The 16,217-nt window shown below is 39.4% G+C and overlaps 1 long non-coding RNA gene across 2 annotated transcripts in view; it reads left to right on the top strand.

Moving 5' to 3' along the window:
* Positions 1 to 11,837: 11,837 nt before the first annotated feature.
* LOC103886023 overlaps positions 11,838 to 16,217 on the top strand; it is a 53,377-nt gene continuing 48,997 nt past the window's right edge. For both annotated transcript variants that reach the window (XR_004185010.1, XR_004185009.1), the window contains exon 1: positions 11,838 to 15,011. This is a non-coding gene — a long non-coding RNA (uncharacterized LOC103886023). The remainder of the gene's footprint in view (positions 15,012 to 16,217) is intronic.

Consider the following 16,217-nt stretch of genomic DNA (forward strand, 5'->3'; position numbering starts at 1 on the left):
TTTTTATTTAAAACATTTTAAAAGTACCTTAGGAATTGGTGACTTCTAGCAGGTGTAGGACACAGTACGTAGATTCTCTGAGTTGATGTTCTATATAAAGTGGAGAAGGACAGTAACTGGCCTGATAGGGTAATTTGAGGATTAAAATGAGATACTGTGTACAACGTTCATAGCATGGGGTTTGGATCACAGTAGAGACCAGAAAGTTCCCTTATGCCCTCTCTAGTCCGTCCCTGTCCCAATACACCCTAGATATTTTTCCATCACAGATTTTAGAATTTGATAGAAATGGAATCATATTGTGATGACTCCATGTTATAAGGTTTTTTGCAGTCAAGAAAATGTTTTTGATATTCAACCATGTTGTTGCACATGTCAATAGTTCTTTACTTCTTTCTCTTCCTACCTCGGCTCTTAGAGAAGGAACAGTGTAAAAAAGAGAGAAATAAAACAATATATTTCCACTTATAACAGGTTTTGGTCTAGAGCTGGCATTGTTCTCAAATATCTCTAACAGGTTCCCGTGGAAAGAAAAATTTGTTTTCTATCCAGAACATAACAGGAAACAAAACAGAGGCAAAAGCCCTCCCCATCCTCTGTGTGAAAAGCATCATGTTCACTGTATTTCTCAAATGGTAAATGCAGGCATAGGGCCAGCTCTCCTTATTTTCTCACTATCAGCCCCACCACTCCTATTTTTTCATCTGGGAAAAAGAATGATCATTGTAATAACAATGGAAAAACAATAACAAGGACAGTAGAAAAGGTTATTGAATGCACTGGCTGTGGCAGGGAGCAATCAGAAATGTTTGGTTTTTGTTCCCTTTACTTCTTCAAAGTTGCTATGTGGACTCATTCTTACCCACCCATTGGATAGAATCTTTGACATTTCATATTCCACTGAGTAATTTAAGCTGTTAAGAAATCCTGTCTAATTTAACACAGGAACAGAAAACCAAACACCGCATGTTCTCACTCATAAGCAGGAGTTGAACAATGAGAACACATGGACACAGGGAGGGGAACATCACACACTGGGGCCAGTCAGGGGGTGGGGGATGAGGGGAGGGAGAGCATTAGGACAAATAGCTAATTCATGTGGGGCTTAAAACCTAGATGATGGGTTGATAGGTGCAGCAAACCACCATGGCACACATAGACCTATATAACATACCTACATGTTCTGCACCTGTATCCTGGAACTTAAAGTAAAAAAGAAAAAATAAATTAAAAGAAATCCTGTCTAGTTTAATTTCAAAATTCAAAAATCTCATCCAATTTAAAACTTCACCCTTCCTTGCACATTTTAATACATAAAATAACAACAAAAACTAATGAAAAGAGGCATAGGTTGAGCATCCCTAATCTATAAAACCTGAAATCCCAAATGCTCCAAAATCTGAAATCCATCCATATGGATGGCTGAGATAGTGACATGTGAGCTTTCTGATGGTTCAATGTATACAAACTTTGTTTCATGCACAAAATTGCTAAAAATATTATGTAACATTTCATTCGGCCTACATGTATGAGGTATATATAAACATAAGTGAATTTTGTGTTTAGACTTTAATTCTATCCTTAAGAGATCTCTTTATGTATATGTTAATATTCCAAAATCTGAAAAAATTCAAAATCCAAAACACTTCTCATCCCAAGGAATTCAGATAAGGGATTTTCAACCAGTATACCTAAAAAGTCAACGGATACTTTAAAATGAAATTCCAAAAACATTTAAATTGTCCAAAAGACATCAGTAGAAAAGGAACAGGACAAAAAGTGGGGAGAGAGAGGGGTGTAAACAGAAAACAAACAAAATAGTAAAACAAATAATTAAATGGTAAGCCTAAATCCAGTTACATCATTCTACCACTAGTAAATCTATATTTAATAAAATTAAATGTTAATGAATCATACCACATGCTCCAATTAAAGTACAGAGATGGCCAGAATTGACTTAAAAAACCACAAAACCCAATTATGTGCTGTATATAAAATACGCACTTTAAATAGAAAAAAAGACAAATATAAGTAGGTCTAAATAAGTACATTTAATATCTTTCTTCTTTCTTCCCCCCCCCCCTTTTTTTTTTTTTTTTTGAGACAGTGTCTTGCTCTGGAGTTCAATGGCACAATATTTGCTTACTGCAACCTCCACCTCCCAGGTTCAAGCAATTCTCCTGCCTCAGCCTTTGGAGTAGCTAGGATTACAGGCACCCGCCACCATGCCCAGCTAATTGTTGTATTTTTAGTAGAGACAGGGTTTCACCATGTCGACCAGGCTGGTCTTGAACTCCTACCTCAAGCGATCTGCCTGCCTCAGCCTCCCAAAGTGCTGGGATTACAGGTGTGAGCCACTACACCTGTAATAAGTATAAATAAGTATAAAAAGATATACTATGCAAAGCATCAGTAATGTAAGTCTGAAGTAGCTATATTACTATCAAATAAAATACACTATAAGTCAAAGAGTATTGTCAAAGATAAAGAGAGACATTTCATGATAACAGAAGAGTCGTTCATCAGGAAGATAGATTTAAAAAAATTAAGTACCTAAAATCAGAGCTTCAATTTGCACAAAACAAAAATAGAACTAAATGGATAAATAGACAATCCACAATTTTTATTGGTGATTTTAATACCCATCTCTCAAGCAATTGATACATAAGCTAGACAGAATCTTAGTAAAGATGCAGATGATCTGAACAACATTATCCACCATCTTGAACGAACCTATGGAAGGTTACACCCAATAACTGCAGAATACATATACATTTCAAGTACATGCAGAGTTCACCAGGATAGGTCACATGCTAGGTTATTAAAAAAAAAAAAAAAAAAGACTCAATAGATTAAATGAAATTGAATTCATGCAGTGTATGTTCCCTGACCACAATAGGATTAAAATAGAAATGAACAATAAGAGATCTAAGAAAGCCCCAAGTATTTGGAGATTAAACATAATCCACAAACCCAAGAAGAAATCACAAAGTGGAATAGAAAATATTTTACTCTGGGGGATAATCAAAATATAACATGTCAACACTTCTGAATTACAGCCATGGTAGTGCCCAGAGGGAAATACAGCTGTATATGCTTATACTGAAGTAGAAAAAAAGAGAAAGGTCTAAAATAAATGACCTAAAGGTCTATCTAAAGAAGATTGGAAATAAAAATTAAAAAAAAAAAAGCAAAGAAAACTTCAAGGAAGTAGTAAGAAGGAATCAATGAAGATAAAAGTGCAGGGATCAACCCAGTTGAAGACGGACAAAATAATAGAGAAAATTAACAAGGCAAAAAAGTTGGCTCTTTGGAAAAATCAACACTAATAAACCTCTAGCTACTCTGATCATGACAAAGAGAGAAAATAGAAATTATCAACATCAGAAGTGAAAGAGAGAGAAGTGAAATTATCACTACAGATCCTACAGACATTGGGCCGGGCGTGGTGACTCACACCTGTAATCCCAGCACTTTGGGAAGCCGAGGTAGGCGGATCACCTGAGGTTGGGAGTTTGAGACCAGCCTGATCAACACGGAGAATTCCCTGTCTCTACTAAAAATACAAAATTAGCTGGGGGTGGTGGCACATGCCTGTAATTCTAGCTACTTGGGAGGCTGAGGCAGGAGAATCGCTTGAACCCAGGAGGTGGAGGTTGTGGTGAGCCGAGATCACACCATTGCACTCCAGCCTGGGCAACAAGAGTGAAACACTGTCTCAAAACAAAATAAAACAAAACAAGTCAACAACAACAACAGCAAAAACACCATTTAGAAGGGGAAAAGATTTGAGGAACCACTTGGCAAAGATAATATTACAAGTGGGACAAAATGTTCCATATCAGTAAGCATCAAGGAAATGCAAATTAAAACTACAGTGAGATACCACTACTCACCCAACAAAAGGATTAAGTTTGGAAGGCCTAAACATGAAAATTTTTGCAAGAATATGGCATAACTGTAACTTTCCTATATTGCTAATAGGAATATAAAATAGTACAACCACATTACCAAATTTCTGGAATTTTCTTATATAAGTAATATACATGTCATCTATAATAAATTTCCCTGTTAGGCATTTACCCCAAATTAGTGAAAATACATGTTAATAAAAATACTTATAGAATAACACAACAGCTTTATTCATAATAATCAAAAGTTGAAAATACTCCTGGTGACCATAAATAGAAGATCAAATATCAAACTATGGTAATTCATATCATGAAATACTACTCAGCAATAAAAATGAAAGAGTTACTAATATGAGCAACCCATGGATGAATACAAAAATCCTTTTGCAGACTGAAGGAAGCCTTATATATAGGGCTATCATAATATGATTCCATTTATGTGGAATTTCTAAAGTTGGCAAACTTAGTCTACACTGGAAAAAACCCAAGGGTGTAGAGGTGGATATTGACTGAGACAGGTCATGAGGAAACTTTCTGGGGTTGTCTTTGTTCATTTTCCAATTGCTGATAAAGACATACCTGATACTGGGTACTTTATAAAGAAAAAGAAGTTTAATGGACTCACAGTTCCACGTGGCTGGGGAGGCCTCATAATCATGGCAGAAGGCAAAAGGCACATCTTGCATGGTGGCAGACAAGAAAGAAATGACAAACAAGCAAAAGGGCTTTCCCCTTATAAAATCATCAACTCTTGTGAGACTTATTCACTACCACAAGAATAGTATGGGGGAAACTGCCCAGATGATTCAATTCTCTTCCACTGGGTTCCTCCCACAACACTTGGGAACTCTGGGAGCTACAATTCAAGATGAGATTTGGGTGAGGACACAGCCAAACTGTATCAGGGATTATGGTAAAGTCCTTTATTTGATACAGTTTTGGGTTACACAAATGTATACTTTTGTCAAAATTCAGCAATACATACTTAAAATTTTTTCATTTCATCATTTGTAAATTTTACACCAAAAGGAAAAAAAAAAGACACCAAATTCTAGTTAATGCATGTTGAGTTATTGACGTCTGCAATTTACTTGGAAATACCTAAAAACTAAGATGGATTAGTGGATGGATAGAGAGATGGATCTGTGGATTGACATGAGATAAAACAAGAATCCAGGTTGGTGAAGATATAGTTGTTCACTGTAAAGCTTTTTCAACTTTGCTGTATATTCGTAAATGGTCATAATAAAGTATCAGCAAAAAAACCCCTTCATCTCTCCTCCTCTTTGTGACAGCCCCAGCCTGAAAAACCCACAGTGGGAAGGGAGAGGAGGGCAGTGTATTTGGCTTCTGATTGTCCCCCCCACCCCTCCTTAGCAGTGGTTTCTGGCCCTTCTAGGGCTGACTAAGGGGGCAGGGAGAAAGGAGTGATAGAGGAACAGTTAGGGTCTTAATGAATTGTTCAGTTGTATTATGGTCTCACATTTTGGGTGCAGACATGCAGTTGTTGGCCATTTCTCGTGGGCTCCTCAGATATCCCCTGGTAGGGTTCTCTGACAGCAGTTCACTACCTCAGGCAATACATTTTCTGGGTGGCCACTAAGAGCCCTCCTACCACCTGCCTCTGGTGGTCCAGGGCAGCCTCTTCCTGCTGAAGTTGCCTCACCCCTGGCAGGAAGCTTTTTTGGTCAGAGTCTTCCTTAAAATCGATGGCTGATTCTCTATTATACAGTTCATATTTGACCCATAGAAAACATGCACACACCTTCGCCTGCTTTAACGTGAAGTATGGTCCACTCCCAATTCCAATCTCTTCTGTCCGCCCTGTTATTCCAACTCGGCCACAGCCTTTTGTCTTTGGACTTTATTCAGATGTAATAGCGGTTTCCGAGTTCTTCAAGCTTCAGGGACGTGGGCCAGTCTGTCTGAATGGTTAAAGTTCCTGTTCATGCAGCTCATTTGCCTTAAAATGAAGGAAAAGCATTTTCCCATCCATGAGTATTGGGTAAGGAGGGAGTTCATACAGCACACAACCCTTTGAAGGAGTCCTCAGTGTAATCTTCCAATGAAACTTTAGTCTTAAAAAAAAAAAGAAATTTTAGTCCTGTCCTAGTTGGAGGTATCCAATAATCTATTCTGGCAAAATTGGCCACATCCTTTGCAAGTTTTGCCCACAAGGTCTAGAACCTGACTGTAAATGAGAGGATTCTTGACAACTACTGTTTGGCACTTGCTCTTTGGTTCGAACGCCAAACTTGGAGAAGACAGCAAGTTTCTATTGTCCTGTAACAATAGCTAATCTGTGCTTCCCTTTGCTGTCTCACATATAGTAAAACATTTATGAGGTACCGATGCTTGCAGAAAAGTGTTTTAGAAGTGGAAGTCAGAACCCTACTGTGGAAAGGAGGCTGAGAGAACCACAAATCCTACTCCTTCCCTTCCCGGAGGAGACTCAGATTTGTGATGTGGTTTCTCTGGGGAAACATGAGTAAGTAAGAGAAGAGATCAACTAAACTCTGGCTCACTGCTCAGAAATCAGTTCCCCCCACCCACCCCAGACAGAGTCTTGCTCTGTCTCCCAGAGCTGGAGTGCAATGGCACAATCTTGGCTCACTGCAACCTCTGCCTCCCGGGTTCAAGAGATTCTCCTGCCTCAGCCTCTTGAGTAGCTGGGATTACAGGCATGCGCCACCATGCCTGGCTAATTTTTGTATTTTTAGTAGAGATGGGGTTTCACCATGTTGGCCAGGCTGGTCCCAAACTCCTGACCTCGTGATCTGCCCGCTTTGGCCTCCCAAAGTGCTGGGACTACAGGCGTGAACCACTGCGCCCAGCCAGAAATCGGCTTTTTTTTAACCTCCCCTCTGCCTGGGAAATAAGAATTAAAACAGCACTTTTCCTCCCACTTTATTTTATTTATTTATTTATTTTTAACTAGAAGAGCCTGTGTTCTGTTGCTGCACTTGGTAAGCCTTTGAACTGAGAGTGGCTGAGCGCAAAGTACCCTGGTAGCACCCCCGGGCCACCTGAAACTGATCGTGCTGCCTTCTTTGGAGTGGCTGCCCCTTTAAAAGAAGACTTAACCTGGGGGGCTTTATTTGGCTCTGTGAGTCAGCTGGAAGGAGACCTGAGCAAGGCCGAGGTAGGGTTGCAGAGCAAAGGGGCCGTTTGTCCCACAGCCTAAAAAAGGCAGAACCATGATGAAGCGGCATCATTGGTCTGGGTAATACGCGAAGTGCGTTGCCTCATGCCAAGGAAATCAAGGACATGGACACACATGCAGTGAGGTTAAGAGTGGAGGTTTAATATGCAAAAGAAAGAGAAAAGAGAACAGCTCTATCTCCTGCAGAGAGACAGGGGCTCCTGAGTGGGTCTTCTGGTTTTGTGGTGAAGTGCACAGGTATTATAGACTGGCTTGAGGAGACAGTGTCTGATTTACTTAGGGCCCAAAGATCGGTTGGACCAGGTGAGACGTTTACACAGCACTCGAAGAAGCTGGCCACCCCACCCTAATCTTATTATGCAAATGGGTTTTCTACTTGGCCAGTGCCATGTTGTCTGCTCCTTACTGTATGTGGAGTTGATAAACCATCGTGGCCAACATGGTGAAGCCCCATCTCTACTTAAATATAAAAATATTAGCCGGGCGTGGTGGCAGGCGCCTGTACTCCCAGCTACTCGGAGGCTGAGGCAGGTGAATCACTTGAACTCGGGAGGCAGAGATTGCAGTGAGCCGAGATAGCACCACTGCACACCAGCCTGGTGACAGAGCGAGACTCTTGTCTCACAAAAAAAAAAAAAAAAAAAAGGCAAAGACGGAGCCGTCATGTTGAACATACCTAGCCCCCAGGTAGCCTTCTTCTATTGTCACACCTGCAAGCATTCACCCGTGCAAGCTTCCAGCTTGCTTATCCATGTCTGCAGCTCGATTTTACAGGCTGCTCTTTGCTAGAAAAGAAATGATTTGGGGGCTGCTTTTTATTAAAAGGGAAACCTTACCAAGGACTTCCTTACCCTCACTATCTGCCTAAATATTTCCTTTTTAACTCCTGTATCAATGGGACTTCTGGATTACAGTTGAATAACTAGTTGTGGCTGATCATGAACTCTGCTCATACTAAATAGTGGAATGCTTTTATTTTCTATATTTCAAGGAGGGTCTCTTTGCTCCTTGTCCTTCTGAAGAGCAGGCTGGAAACTGCATTTAGAACACTTGCTGGGTGCAGTGACTCACGCCTGTAATCCTAGCAATTTAGAAGGCTAATATGGGAGGATTGCTTGAGGCCAGGAGTTTGAGACCAGTGTGAGCAACATAGCAAGACCTCATCTTTAAAAAAAAATAACATAAAATAACAATTAGCCAGGTGTGGGGGTGCACACCTGTTGGCCTGTTGTCCTAGCTGCTCTCACAAGGCCAAGACAGGAGGGTCACTTGAGCTCAGGAGTTTGAGGCTGCAGTGAGCCATGATCATGCTACGGCACTCCAGCCTGGGTGACTCCATCTCTTAAAAACAAAAACAAAAACAAAAACAAACAAAAAGCCCACTTCCTATCCAGGATGGGAACTGGTAAAGCCTTGTGGCGGTGAGTGACCCAGAGGCAGAGCAGCCATTTGGCCACGGCTTTAATGGTGCAAATTTAAACCTCGTGTTTGTCCTGCTGACCAAGGCTGTGGCTGTCTTAGGGTCCTCTATGTGATCTGGCCTTGGAGGAAAAGGAACTGTTATATATTCAACACTTCCTGTGTGTGGAGCCCAAGATAAGAACTTTATGTTTGTTATTTTGTTTCAGCTTCCTGACAGTGTTCTGATACTGTATTTCCCTTTCACAGATGAGAGGAAAGGCTAAGTAGCCTGCCCAGAATCACACAACTCAGAGGTAGGAGGGCCACGTTCTTTAACTATTTACAAGTAGACGTCTTCCTAAGAACCCAGAGCTGATCGCATAGTGTTGACTTCACAACTAAGCTAATCAAATTGACATTTAATGAAAAACAATAGATTATCTCCTGTAGCCCCAGAAAGAGCAACTTGACTATAGCTAATCAGTGACAGAAATGCCTGTATCAAAAGAATACATGATCAGAATTCCTGGGCAGCAATGGGACATAGGAATGTGGGAATGAGAGGTGTGAGCTCCAGGGGTACTGGAGAGGGCTTCTCCCCGAGAGCTCCCCTGACCTGGAATGCCGCTGCTTTTAAATATGGATACAAACCAATTTGTTGTTTTGTACTACCTGCCTGAATCTCTCTTTTGGTGGACTGTATCCTCCAATAACTTATTCAAGCAAAGATACACCGAAGCAAATTGTTCTGAAACATGACGTTATTCCTTATTACACTTACATGACTGGTTGGGCATAAAATTTTAGATTGGAAATAATTTCCCTTTCAAATTTTGAAGATATTACTCCATTATTTTCTGGCTTCTGGTAGTGCTGTTGAGAAGCCTAAAATCAATCTAATTTTTGATTCTTTGTAAATACTGTTTTTTAAACAACTTTTCTGAAAACTTTGGGGAGTTTTCTTTCTTTGTTATATATTCCAAATTTTCAAGATGTGCCTTGATGTGGGTTTGTTTTCATGTGTTTCAACCCAGGAAGTTATGTTGTTCACTTTGAGACATTTTCTTTCTTTCTTTCTTTTTTTAACTTTTATTTAAGTTCAGGGGTACAAGTGCAGGTTTGTTACTTGGGTAAACTTTCATCATGGGATTTTGTCGTACAGATTATTTCATTACTCAGATATTAAGCCTAGTGCCCATTAGTTGTTTTTCCTGATCCACTTCCTCCTCCCAGTCTCCACTCTCTGAAAGTCCCCAGTGTGTGTTGTTCCCCCACCTGCCATGTGTCCCTGTGTTCTCATCATTTAGCTCTCACTTATAAGTGAGAACAATTATTATTTGGATTTTTTGTTCCTGCATTAGTTTGCTAAGGATAAAAGGACATGATCTCATTCTTTTTTATGGCTGCATAGTATTCCTTGGTGTACAGGTACCACATTTTCTTTTCTTTATCCAGTCTACCATTGATGGGTATTTAGGTTGACTCCATATCTTTGCTATTGTGAATAGCACTACAATGAACGTATGCGTGCACATGCCTTTATAACAGAATGATTTATATTCCTTTGGGTATATACCTAGTAACCCATTACTGGGTTTGCTGAGTCAAATGGTGTTTCTCTCTTTAGGTCTTTGAGGAATCACCACACTGTCTTTCATAATGGCAGAACTAATTTGCACTCCCAAATACAGTGTATAAGTGTTCTTTTTTCTCCACAACCTTGCCAGCATGTGTTGTTTTTGACTTTTTAATAATAGTCATTCTGACTGGTGTGAGAAGGTATCTCATTGTGGTTTTGATTTGCATTTCTGTAATGATCAGTGATATTGAGCTTTTTTCATATGATTGTTGGTTGCATATATGTCTTCTTTTGAAAAGTGTCTGTTCATATCCTTTGCCCACTTTTTTATGAGGTTGTTTGTTTTCCTCTTATAAATTTGTTTAAGTTTCTTATAGATGCTGGATATTAGACCTTTGTGGGATACATAATTTGCAAAAATTTTCTCCCATGCTGTAGGTTGTCTGTTTACTCTGTTGATAGTCTCTTTTGCTGTGCAGAAGATTTTTAGTTTCACTTGACCCCATTCATCAACTTTTGCTTTTGTTGCCATTGCTTTTGGCATCTTCATCACGAAATCTTTGCCTGTGCTCATGTCCGGAATGGCATTGCCTCAAGTGTCTTCCAGGGTTTCTATAGTTTTATAGTTTTAAACCTTTAATCTACCTTAAGTTAATTTTTGTCTATGGTGTAAGGAAGGAGTCTAGTTTCAATCTTTTGCATATGGCTAGTTAGTTATTCCAGCACCATTTACTGAATAGGGAGACTCCTTTCCCTGTTGCTTGTTTTTGTCAAGTTTGCCAAAGATTCTGACTGGTGTGAAATGGTATCTCATTGTGGTTTTGATTTGCATTTCTGTAATGATCAGTGATGCTGAGCTTTTTTCATCTGATTGTTGGTTGCATATATGTCTTTGGGTTTTACATTTAAGTCTTTAAGATAGCTGTAGATGTGTGGTCTTATTTCTGGGTCCTCTATTCTGTTACATTAGTCTATGTGTTTGTTTGTGTACCAGTGCCATGCTGTTTTGGTTACTGTAGCCATGTAGTATAGTTTGAAGTCTGGTAGCATGACGCTTCCAGCTTTGTTCTTTTTGCTTAGGATTGCCTTGACTGTTTGGGCTCATTTTTGGTTCCATATGAATTTTTAAAAAACTGGTTTTCTGAAAAAATTAATAAAACTCATAATCTATTTCTTAAAAATTTTCAAGAACCCAAACAAAATCATGACTGTTTTTGGAGATTGCTCATTGAAGGTTTTTAAAAATTTACTTCCCAGTAACTGGCCCATTGAAATCTTATTGGTTAAAAAAAATAAAATAGATAGACTTGTAGCTAGACTAATAAAGGAGAAAGAGAGAAGATTCAAATAAACACAATCAGAAACAATAAGGGCAATATTACCACTGACCCCACAGAAATACAAACAACCATCAGAGAATATTATGAAGAACTCTATGCACTTAAACTAGACAATCTAAAAGAAATTGATAAATTCTGGGTCACATCCACCCTCCTTGGGATGCAAGGTTGGTTCAACATATACAAATCAATAAATGTGATTCATCACATAAACAAAACTAAAGAAAAAATCCACATGATTATCTTAATGGATACAGAAAAGGCTTTTCATAAAATTCAATATCCATTCATGTTAAAAACTCTCAATAAACTAGGTATTGAAGGAACATACCTCAAAATAATAAGAGCCATAAGTGATAAACCCACAGCCAACATCATACCGAATGGACAAAAGCTGCAAGCATTCCCCTTGAAAACTGGCATAAGACAAAGATGCCCTCTCTCCCCATTCCCACGTTAGCTTTGAGGGGTTTTTTTTGCTCTTGAATTTCTAGTTCTTTTAGTTGTAATATTGGGTTGTTTACTTGAGATCTCACTTTTTGATGTGGTCATTTAGTACTATAAATTTCTCTCTTAACACACTGCTTTACTAGCTGCATCCTGGAAACTCTGGTAAGTTGTATCTTTGTTCTCATTAGTTCCAAAGAACTTCTTGATTCCTACCTTAATTTCATTATTTACCCAGGAGTCATTCAGGAGCAAGTTATTCAATCTCCATGTAATTTTATGGTTTTGAATGAATTTCTTAGTCCTTATTTCAAATGTGATTGCATTTGCTTTGTGACCTAACATATCTTCTATCCTTGAGAATGATCCATGTGCTGAGTAGAAGAATGTGTATTCTGTAGCCATTGGATGACATGTTCCTTGAATATCTATTAGTTCCATTTGGTCTATAGTGCAGATTAAATGTGATGTTTCTGTGTTGATTTCCTGTGTGGAAGATCTGTTCAGTGCTGAAAGGGGGGTGTTGAAGTCTCCAGCTATTACTGTGTTAGGGTTTATCTCTCTCTGTCTTTTGGCGCATGTGTCTGTTCTTATTTCTCTCTCTTTCTGTCTGGCTCTGTTTCTATCTCTGGAATTCTGATCATTTTAGTGTTGAACCTCTTTTAATTTTCTTCTGGGTTTCAACTTTTTTCTTTTAGCTCTATTTCTGGAGGACATAAGGGTCATCTACTCAACTTTGTCTTCTTAGCATTCTAATGAGAATTTTTTAAACAAGTTTCACCGTCATATTTTCAATTTCTAAGAGTTTCTTATTCTTTAAATTGGGTTCTTGTTTCATGAAAATGGTAACTGCTTTTTATCTCTTTGAGAACACTCACATGGGTTTCTGAAGGTCTTATCTTCTAGTTTAGCCCTTTCCATTCAGGCTGTTTTATTTGTCTGCTTGCTCTGGTCTCTGCCATTCATGTTAGAAGCTTTGCTCAGATGCCTGGTGACCCTTAGCTGTCTGCTTCTGTTAATAAAAGAAATGGAGCACTGAAAAGCTAAAAGCTGATAGAAGCTCTCTGATTGTAAGCTTTCTTGGAAGGTGATCTTGCGGGGTCTGAGTTTTTCACTTGGGCTGGAGAGATTCTCTCCAGAGAAGAATCATCTTACCTTCTGACCAAGTGTCTGCCACCCTCATTGGAACTAAGTGGTAGGAAACCTGGAGGATCTCAGTATTCAGTGTGTACATTTAAGGACTTGGTGTCTGGAGAGCTCCTGCCTAGAGGCATCATATTTTACCCTGTAGAGAGGAAACCTCCAGCCTACTGCCACTGTGGGATGCAGTCATCCAGTCTAGGGAGAGGATCTGGGATCTACCTACTACTTAAATATAATTCAACCCTATTTTCACGCTTATGTTTGCTTCTGCCTCCCGAGGTAAATTATGTTGCCAACTCTTGAACTTTTGGGGATCCTGGTTGCCTTCCTACTGCTAGCTTGGGATTCAGCATCCCTGGGTCTGCTGTCAGGTGCCACTCATAGATTCTACTTTCCAGTTTCCTAAATGCTGAAGTGATTGTCTTTCTTTTCTTCTTATCTTTATTGGTTTATTTATTTATTTGTAATAATCTCATGTTAATGTGGTTTAATGATGGAGTGAAGGTATATGCATTTATTCAACCAAACATCTTAGCTGAAATCTACGTATTTATCTTAGAGTAAAATCTTAATCATTCCATATTTCAATTAATCAGAATTTTATATATGCATTCTGATTTGGGGGTGATGTGGGGGAAGGAAGAGAGAGAGAGAGAGAGTCAGAGAGAGCCAGAGAGAGGATACTGTGACAAACAAATCTGTGGGTCTATGTACTTGGAAGTCAATAGGAATTTAGCCCTGTTTCCTGTCTAAAAAGCAGTGATGTCCAGAAAATGGATCCTGAACTAGTCTAAGAATCCTTGAGGCAATGGGGCAGATCCAACTGTGTTCAATTTTTAGTCCTTAAGCTAAAAGGGGAAATACTGTAAAGCACATTTTTAAAAAAATTTCTGAAAGTGGAGTTTTCTGATTTGCCCTTAAATAATTGGATGTGGAAGGTAGCCATGCATTTTTGGCTAACTCAGCATTCATTGCTACATTCAGCGAGTTCATCTCTATATTCATGTCCTTTCTCTCCAGCTTAATATCAAAAATTTAAAAGTGAAGAATGTAGAATAGTTGAAATAAAAGAAACAGATCACCCATAACCTGCCTCTTCTCCCTCCCACCCAAAGACAACCATTGTTAACATTTTGCTATATTCTCTTCCTGTACTTTTTTCCAGGCACCTTTATTCAAAAATATTTTTGACCCTAAAATTGTCTTAGACAATGAATACGTTGTCAGAGAAAAACTCCCACTCTCCTCACACTCCAGACTCCCCAGCTTGAAGGTGATTGACTTGGGAATCCCATATCTTAACTTTATAGTGTCGCTATAATGTCTTTTATCTGGGTATTCTGAGGTGTTCTCTCCTTATCACACTCTCCTTCCTTCCCTTCCTCCCTGACACACACACACATACACACACACACTCTCTCTCTCATACACACACACTTACACGCACAGACACACACGCACATACACATGTGCACACACACATATATGCACAAACAAGCAATGGGTCAGAGAAGGCCATGTGGAAAACCATCATTACTCTCCAAAAGGAAGGACGCCCACACTTTTACAATGGACAAAAAAAAAGCTCTGTTTTTGTGAAAAATGAATTTTCTATTAGGCCTCGAAGAAACTAAAAAGTGTTTCTCCCTCTATCCAATGGGAACTTGTGTGTGTGCACATGCCCGTGTGACAGAAAGAGTGAGGGAGAGAGGGAGGGAGAGAAGAAGGGAGGGAAGAAGGGAGAGAGATTAAAGGGCAAATGTACTGTGGCAAGCTCATCGTGACTGAGTGAGGAGCAGGCAGCTGTGGTGCTGAGATAGGAGCTTGAAATCCTTCATGGTGCCAAGACTGTCATAAATGGCTCCTGGGGTCTGAAAAAACGACAGCAGTATTCAGCGTTCCTCTGACAACCACTCAGAAAATAGAATGTGAAGAAGAAGAAGGAAGGGAAGATGTGGGGCCAGCCATCGGAATGCTCCCTGTGGCTCCATGGATGCCTAGAAATGCTGGTCACTTAAAGGGCACAGGTGAGGGGAGGTTTGGACAGGTGGCCACAGTGCTGCCAAGCTACATAGTCTGCTCTCCCAATGGTGAATGTTCTTGCATAAGTAGTGGGGAAGATAGTCCCCTAGTTGACATAGGCCCTCTTGTCCTAGACATACATTTTAATTTTTTCAGGTGATTACTTGCTTGATTGTCTGTGTAAAAGGTCAGCAATGCTTTTTTCTGTAAAGGTCTAGGTAGTAATAGTTTAGGCTTGGCGGCCCATATGGTCTGTGTCACAGCTGTTCACCTCTGCTGTGGTGGTGTGAAAGCAGCCATATAAATACGTAATAAAGGAGTGGGGCTGAGCTCCAAAGTAACTTTATGAGCACCGAAAAATTGCATTTTATATAATTTTTACATGTCCCAAAATATTATTATTCTTTTGAATTCTTTCAACCATGTAAAAATGTAAAAATCATTCTCGGCTCATGAGCTGTATAATAAGAGACCACAGGCTGGAACTGGTGCATGGGCCATGGTTGCCCAAACCCTGTGTCCAAACTATGGCATTGTAGAGGTGGCAGGGATCTCTGACCCTCTTTGTCTTTTTCTCTTTCTTTCTCTTCAGTTTCCCATTGTGCTGATTTGGAAACCAGGATCAAAAGCTCAGGGAAGTGAAAGATTTCTGACTTAACCCGTTAGTGGCAGTGTTAGGAAAAAAACCCAAGTCTCAAGGAGCAGTTCTTATAGCCCAGACCAAGACTGAAGGCTGCTATTGTGATCGCAGAGGGCATGCCATCCTGTGGTACACTAGCTTCTTAGGGTTACACTGAATCTGAAACTTACTTCTTTTTAAAATCTTTCTGTTTTATGATTCTTCAATGCATAATTTGTTAATTTGTGCCAGTTACTCTGCTTAACACAACTGGGATATAGAGATAAGCAAGGTTCAACCCTGCCCTCTAGGAACTAATTTCTTCAGGGTCTGATTTTGATAATCCAGACAAATCTACTTATGTGTAGTTTCATCCTTAAAAATAAAATCCAGTACACTTATGTAAGTTATAATAATAATTAGAATTTGGAGGAAATCTGTTCTTGGAGCAAGAAGGCAAAAGAGAATAAAAAGTAAATGTCGAAGTCACCCTCTTACTGTGTGTTTAAAACAATGAGACTATTATTTTAAATGAATACACAGAAATTTTGCTACCAAACGAGTACAATTTCTAATAGGAGATATGTCGATT

This window comes from Papio anubis, chromosome 7, assembly GCF_008728515.1.
Source record: "Papio anubis isolate 15944 chromosome 7, Panubis1.0, whole genome shotgun sequence".
Lineage (NCBI taxonomy): Eukaryota > Metazoa > Chordata > Mammalia > Primates > Cercopithecidae > Papio > Papio anubis.